Consider the following 7,572-nt stretch of genomic DNA (forward strand, 5'->3'; position numbering starts at 1 on the left):
TGTATATTCAGCATCTCAGAAAAAAATAAAAACAAAGTAGTCTCTCACGGACAAGACAAACCACAACATGGCCGGAAAGAAAGCCTATTTATGAAACCATCAGCCTTTACCTCTTCTGACCTAGATGGCTGACCACTCCAAGCACCTCCTCTGTAAGCATCTCTCTCAGGCTTCTCAAAACAAAGGCAGGCAAATCCCCAGTGGCCACAAATCACCATTATTCAGTGCTATCAGTTGGATTTACTAACATCTGGCCCTGCCATGGCAAAGGTCTAGCAGGAGGAACGTGTTAGTTAGTACCACACTCGGGACACAGGGACTCTGCCAGCATACAATATGCATGCTTCCCATCTTCCAACCATGCCTAGGCTTCTCTGCTCTCTTCCCAGAAGATGACTAAAAGAAATCAAAACAAGACATTGCCTCTTCTACCCCCAAACTCAGTTTGTGAGGTCCTTGGCACCCTCACAGCATTGTTTCCGTGCAGAATCCCTGGCAACTGGTCCACTTAGAACTTCTAGTGCTTTACAGGTTTAACATCAGCAAGCTGAGCTTCTTGACAGAAATCATCTAATGTGAGGTCCTGTTTATCACAGACCGGAACCATCACCCCAAATCCAGCAAAAATTCAGTAAGTGCTGTTGAACTACATCAGGACTTCCACGACAGCATCCAGACCTAATCTGAAGACATCAAGAGATGAAGACTTATCACTTACCACTCTATTGTACCACTAATAATTAGTCATACTGTTAAAACTATCGGTCTCGTTTCTACTATGAGTTGGCTACTGTTTCCACCATTGTTCTGCCTTTCACCAGTATAAAAAGTTTATTAGACAGTACTTTCTTCTCCTTATACATCACATCACCTCTGGAAATTTAAATAGTCTGAATTCACTTTAAATTACTTTTTTCTCCCACCTTTAACTCCTTTTTTCACCTTCTCTAGTTTTCTGTATCCTTGTAAGGAACAGACAGCAGACTAGATAGGGAGTTCCACTTCTCTCTTTCCCCAATACTGAACTTGGATGTAAAACCAGTCTTCCATTTACTCTTTCCCAGCCTTTTCAAGCAGCCCTTTTAGAAGGGTTGATATCAGGAATGCTTCCTTAGGTGGCTGTAGAGAGAGCTCTGCTCCTTCCTAAGGAAGGAAGGCACTTTGCAGGATGAGTCTCCACCTGTAGATAGAGCTGGTGTACCAGAAGATGATGGCTTAGCCCCTGCATGAATAGATGGCCTCACAGTTGGGTGTATTAAGCCATTATCTAAGTCCAAGATGTTCACCATTCCGTGCCTCTCTATTCCATTATTCTGACATCTTACTAACCCACTATTTTTTTCTTTTAAATTAGCAGGTTTTTTTTCCCCTCCTTCTTTGTTGTTACCAACAGATAAGTCTGATAATACTCAATGCTTATCAGCTCTGTAGCTCAGCACCAGAAAGCTGTTTGTCATGTTCTTTCACAGGGGCTCTTTAGTAGGAGCACTCCTTGAGGCCCCAAAAACATGGCTGGGGGACAGATGCCTGGCTACTGCCCAAGCTGCCTGGCTACTGTCATAGGGAGTCACAAGCAGAAGCCACTTAAAAGCTGCATGATTTAATGGCATTTCAAGGTTTGTATAAATTGAGGTAGTTACTTCTCACATGAAATAAAAACTTCAGTGCATAAAAAGTTTTGCAGAAAGATTTAAGTACTGCTTCAACAGGAAGGAAAAGAATTCCCTCCTGAAAAAATCCCTGGAAAACAAAGAAATGTACATTTCTCACTATTATGCAGTAACTTTCATGAACTCGTAGGTCAGCATGTCTGAATGACAGCATTTTCAGAGCTACTGGTCAAACTTACTTCTGCAACAAAGAAAAGATTCGAAACCACCAGGCAGATGATCCTAGGACTGGAAGGATGAGAGCACTTGGAGACTGATTATCCAATACAAAAGAAAAGTACATTCCCAAGGCCAGACCTTTCTCAAACAGAACTAGAATGAGAGAAAAAGATAGGAAGATCCCCAGGGAGAGAGATGGGAAGCATCTGTCACAGCTGATACAGAGGAATGGGAACCACTGAAATTAATCTAAGTCTAAGGGAGTTTCAAGCATATGCAACTCCATTTCTGTATGCTGCTGTGTTATAAACCCTTTTAATTATTCAGTGTCTTTCAGACGTTACACTTATAAGCTGTAACTGTAACTCAGTTTGAGTTAATGGTGATGATACCATACAAAGGTACTTAAAACCAGAGTACCAAGAGACCAGAGATGCCCTCTGTCAGTAATACTCCCGAGATGAGGATGTTTCCCCAAGCTGCTCTGACTAGATTAGGGGAGAGCAACGTGTAGAACATAAGTCCAGCTAGGAGAAGCTCCCAGCACCCCGGGATCATGGCCATCATCAGCTAAGCACTATAAAGTAATTCCAAGCACACCTCAATGAATAAATCATTAACATCAAATCATTTCTCACAGAGGAGAAACTGAGGCACTGTAAAACAACTGAAACTAGGTAAAAATCAGATATAAGGAGTAGGTTGCCCAGAGGAGCTGTAGATGTACCATCCCTGGAGGCGCTCAAGGCCAGGCTGGATGGTGCCCTGGGCAACCTGATCTGGTGGAGGGCAAGTGGAGGGCAACAAGCCCAAGGCAGGGGGTTGGAGCTTGACAACCTTTGAAGTCTCTTCCAACTTAAGCCATCCTATGATTCTATAAGACAGTAGCAGAATTCAAAGTAGGAGAATGGGACGTGAGATACAGACTCAGAATCACATTCAAATAGCTTAGCTTCAGCTACTTTAAGTCAACCAGCATTTCCACCTCCTTCCTCCTTGTCCAGGAGGCTCTCAAGCAGCACTGGCAGGCTTAAGGTTGGCCAAAGACTTACTCAGTCACAGACCTGGGAGCTGAGGGAAGAACCAAGAGGGATGACTGGTGGGCACATGAATGGATGTAATAATGCTCAGGGCTAGGCGGAACACAGAGCAGAAGGAAAAAAGTCATTTCCCAGCTGCTCCCCAGAGTGCAGACGTTACAGAGTATATGAGATGATTTGAGCACCAGGAAGGCGCATTCCATCTATATGGACAGAAAACTTCACTTGAATACATCTCCAGCAGCCTGATCACGCCTTCCAAAGAACTGGTGCTCACAGTGAGACAGCTTACCTCCTCCACATCCACCCTGCACAAGATAAAAGCAGCAACACTTACCCGTGCTGGGACCTCTGCTCTAATTCTGCCCATGAGGCACAAGAAATTCCTTCTTCTGACAGCCTTATGAATGGCTGGTTACTTCACATTTTCCTCCCCCTTCCCACAGGAGCTGCCATTTGGCACATACAGGTGGCACATATTGGCTGCATGTGCAATTGGGCTCTGTGAATCCCATGTAGGAACGTGCTAGTTCAGAATGACAGAGTTGGACCCCCTATTTTTCAAGTCTTTGGCAAGGATTTCAGAGAGCAGGGCAGCCTCCACCCTCTGTTTTCATATGCCAGGATATTTTCCAAAACAGTTTGTGCTTTAGATCCTGTGAGCTTTTGGTTTTTTTGTTTTGTTTTTTTTTAAAAAGACATTTTTCATCCAAAGCTGTCTGGAAAAGAAATATATTTACAGAAAGGGCAGCTGCACCTTGCACATATGCACAGCTGAAGATCTTTTATGCAAGATCCCCCCGACCATGTGGAGAGCTGTTAAGATGTCAGATCATGGTTTGTTGCTCTCAGGGAAGCTGCTGCAGCACTCAGTCAGAACAAGTTTACGTCTTGGAGGAATTAATTTGTCTGAATAATGTCATCCTGGTTAAACAAAATGTTAGGGAAAATATTGCAGCGTTTTGGTGCATCTCCTTGAACTGATGCCTATATATGGGGATTAGCCAGCATGAAAGGGATCCTGCTGAGTCAAAATGGATTATAGCAGCATTATTTTATAGAGACAGAAAAAAAGAGCAGGGAGGGAGGAGTTAGGGAAGCCTTGCAAAAATATCAGCTGTTTGACATGTTAAAGCAAACAGCACGGATATGAAAACGCTACGCACTTACACAGGCACATTAGAGCCAGGTCAGCTGAAAGTAGCAACCAAAAATAGTTTTTTACCCCTTTTTAGCCCTGCAGGCAACACGTCTCAGAAAGCAAGGCAGACTCCAGTACTATCCAGGGCATCAGGAGATGGGTTGGCTGAGTTGCCACTGGGTACCAGCACTGCAGATCCCAGTGGTGAAAATGTTCTTTACATGGGGTGGACACCCCAGCGAGCCCCTCAAGGCCTGCCCAGCTGCAAAAGCAGCACAAAAAGACTGGGCAGCAGACTGAGCTCAGAGCCTCTGGGGAGCTGGTACAGATGGCAGGGGGGAAAACATGCAGGGGGGAAAAAATTCAATGAAGTGCCTAAGGTGCCTCCATTTTTCATCACGATGCACTCACGTGACCATTTACACACTGATGGTTCAATGCTGGCTGGGTACTTGGGGTTGGTGGCGAGTCATAAATGGAGCACGCCCTTGCGTGTCTTATTTTCAGATCTGGAGCTGCTGCGTGCTCTGAGAGCATGCCTCAAGGGTTGGCATCCTCTCTCAGGCACAGCTTAATCTTACAACCATACCATCACTTCTGCCTGTCTCCCTTTGGCCAGCAAATATTTACCTATTCAGTGTAGAAGTGCTTGCCCAGGAGAAAACAAGAGATGCCTCCATCAGCCATCTGTATTCCTGCAACACCAGAGGAAGACTGGGAGCTGTCTTCCAGATTTTCATTCAAAGCTTGCCCTGAATATCCTCTGTTCAGGTCAACACTCTAAACAAAACGACTGTGAGAAGAGTCTGTGGGTAGGTGAAGACCACCTCCCCACTCTCACTGTATCACTCAAAGGACAGACCCCACCTAACCACAAAAGAAATGCAAAACTCCAGTGGGGAGAAGAGACCTCTTTTTCAGGCCAGAAGGAGGTGTCAGCGTAAGCCTTGTCTCTTGTACTTCTCCTTGTTATTCTTCTATTCAGCAGTGCCAGACTTAGTGGCTCAAGTCCCTGTGCCTGGTCCTTCTGGGGAGTGACAGAACAACTAAACATGGTGAGCACCCCATCTTTGGAGATATCCAAGGTCAGGCTGGATGGGGCCCTGAGCACCTGATAGAGCTGTAGGTGTCCCTGTTCATTGCAGGGGAGTTGGATGAGATGACTTCTAATGGTCCCTTCCAACTCAAACGATTCTATGATTCTACAGTGGGTTATGCTAAGAGTTGTACTTTGCAACGCTAAGCTGAAGAGCACTGTGGTAGCAGTGGAAAAACACTTCTCTATCCTCCACTGTCCAATGCCAGAATATCAAATGCAATGCTAGGCTAGCCAGGGCATACAAACACATGGTTCAAAGGGAAAAATTCAAATGGATTTGAGTCATAGGAGTACAACAACAACAGCAAAATGATTCTCAAAAATACAAATAGAAGGTATCAGTCATGTTGTAACTTAGAAAGCCAAAACTTTCTCCCAAAGCCAGCAATGAAACAGAAGGTTTCCATGATTCCAGGGTTCATCTCTGTCTGGAGCTAACACAGACATTTTTTCATTCCAAATTTTTTTAATCCAGTTAACTTCAAGTCTGACAGTAAGACTCCCTTCTGACCAGCTCCCTAAAGCATACTCACCATTCCTTTCCAGCCCTGCTTTCCCCCACAGGTAGCACTGCAGCCTGTATAGCTGTATCACTCCAGCACTGCTGTGCCCATCATGGTGTCAGATCCACGTCTACCCTTTTTGCAGTGTTAGCCCTGTGCTTTTGCAGGCAGAGAGCTGGAGCGGTCTGGAAGCCTGTGGTGGGGATGAGAGCCAGGCATGCTGCTGACCCACATCTTCCCGAGGAGCCTTCCCACCTTGGGGTATATTTTGTGCATGCTGGCTACAGCCAGAGCTGCAGCTCCCCTCCCCCCCCCATCTCAAAGAAAAGGCATTTTGGGGGTGGTTTTGCCCTCCAGTTGAAGAGGTTTCAAGGCCGGGTCAGCCACCTCTAGGGAGAATTTCCTAACCACACATATCTCATAAAACGTTCTGGGCGTACCACACCTCCACTTTCTTTTCCTGGCTGTGTCTTCAAAGAAAGTGGTCAGAGCTGCCTTTTGGTGGAGTCAGACCCTGAACGAGGGTGAATTAGAGCATGACTAAACAGCTCTGCCACTCGGGAGCTATAGGTGGAAGAAAGCCTACTTTCTAGGCAGTTAGATGGGGCTTGCCTTAAATATACCAAGCAAAGGTGAACCCAACACTGAGGTGATTGCAAGAAGGTTATAGGTAGGTCTGGTTAAAGTACCAGTCCTGAAAGTCTCCACCCTCAATCCTAAGAGTTGAACATGTTAGACCAAGTGCGCGTCTTCCAGCCAGATGAAGTTATCTGGGAGGAATTCCATCACCAGCATCAGACCCATTTAATAGAAACCCACTCGTCTCTCCATCACGGACAAGAAATGTGCTCCCTGAAAGAAATAACAACAGTGAAAAAACAAAACAGTCCTCCTCAACTCCCTGCATGTAAACATCAACAAAAAACAAGGCAGTTAATACACTTAAAAAAGAAAAACCAGAATAAATGTTCTGCCTCCAACACATAAGGAACATATTATTACCACATTGTCTTCAGTGATTATTCAAGCAATGCACTTAAATGTTCAGGGAGAAGAATGTTTGCTCAAATATTGTTATGTAACATGGGGAAAATGACTAATTCAGCCCTTGATCTTTTTATATTTTGCTCCAAGTAATAGTCACTAGATCTTCTTCTCTGGTCAAAGCTGCAGCATAGCCGAAATCTGACTCAATTCCCCCAGTGGCTTTTACAGTGGGCTGATCCTATTCCCCCTGAGCAGAGTTACTCCACACTTACTGAGCAGAACTGATTTCTGAATCAGTCCTTCAGGGCAGCACATTTCCAAAAACAGGTGGAATAGACAGCACACACTTCTCTCAGCTCCCTGGTGACAGAGGTCAGAGACCATTTACTTCCAGCTCCTCGTGACTCGCATGAAGTCAGGAGCCTTACATGAAAGTCAAGCAGTGCCAACTCTGCAAAGCAGCCATAAGCATACTTCCCAACTGCTGATTCACGGAGTGGGTTTGCTCTCCTGATAGCAGGCAGAAGTTATTGAAGAGCTGTCTGTCCTGTGGGTATCTTTATTCCAGTTCATTTGCATCGAGAGTATATACAAAAGACAAACAGGCCTGCCTGATCCTACAGACACCTACTAGAAATTTTCATATTTCTACACCACACAGGGGAAAGGGAGTGGTTTGAAATGTATCTGGTAGTTTATAAGCCTTGAAACTAATACCCTTTTCAGGAAAAGCAAACAAACAAAAAAACCTAATACTACTTTTTTTTTTTTTTGTTGATTCGATCCAACTTGTTTCAGAGTGAAACTTGCTCCTCACAACAGAACACAGGTGATACTGACCCTGAGGGGGGCCGCAGTTAGGGCTGGTGGAAGTATTTTGACTATAGCTTCAGAAATGTCCCAAACTTCCTATCCCAAACAGAGATTTCCACTGGGAAATGCCTTGATTCTGACACAGTTCTGAGAAGCATCT

At 44.9% G+C, this 7,572-nt stretch overlaps 1 protein-coding gene across 2 annotated transcripts in view; it reads right to left on the reverse strand.

Annotated features, from left to right (window-relative positions):
• LOC100549525 (lipoma-preferred partner homolog) overlaps positions 1-7,572 on the reverse strand; it is a 75,445-nt gene that overhangs the window by 23,567 nt on the left and 44,306 nt on the right. The gene's annotated exons all lie outside the window — the stretch shown is intronic.

This window comes from Meleagris gallopavo, chromosome 11 (assembly GCF_000146605.3).
Source record: "Meleagris gallopavo isolate NT-WF06-2002-E0010 breed Aviagen turkey brand Nicholas breeding stock chromosome 11, Turkey_5.1, whole genome shotgun sequence".
In the NCBI taxonomy this organism is placed as follows: Eukaryota; Metazoa; Chordata; class Aves; order Galliformes; family Phasianidae; genus Meleagris; species Meleagris gallopavo.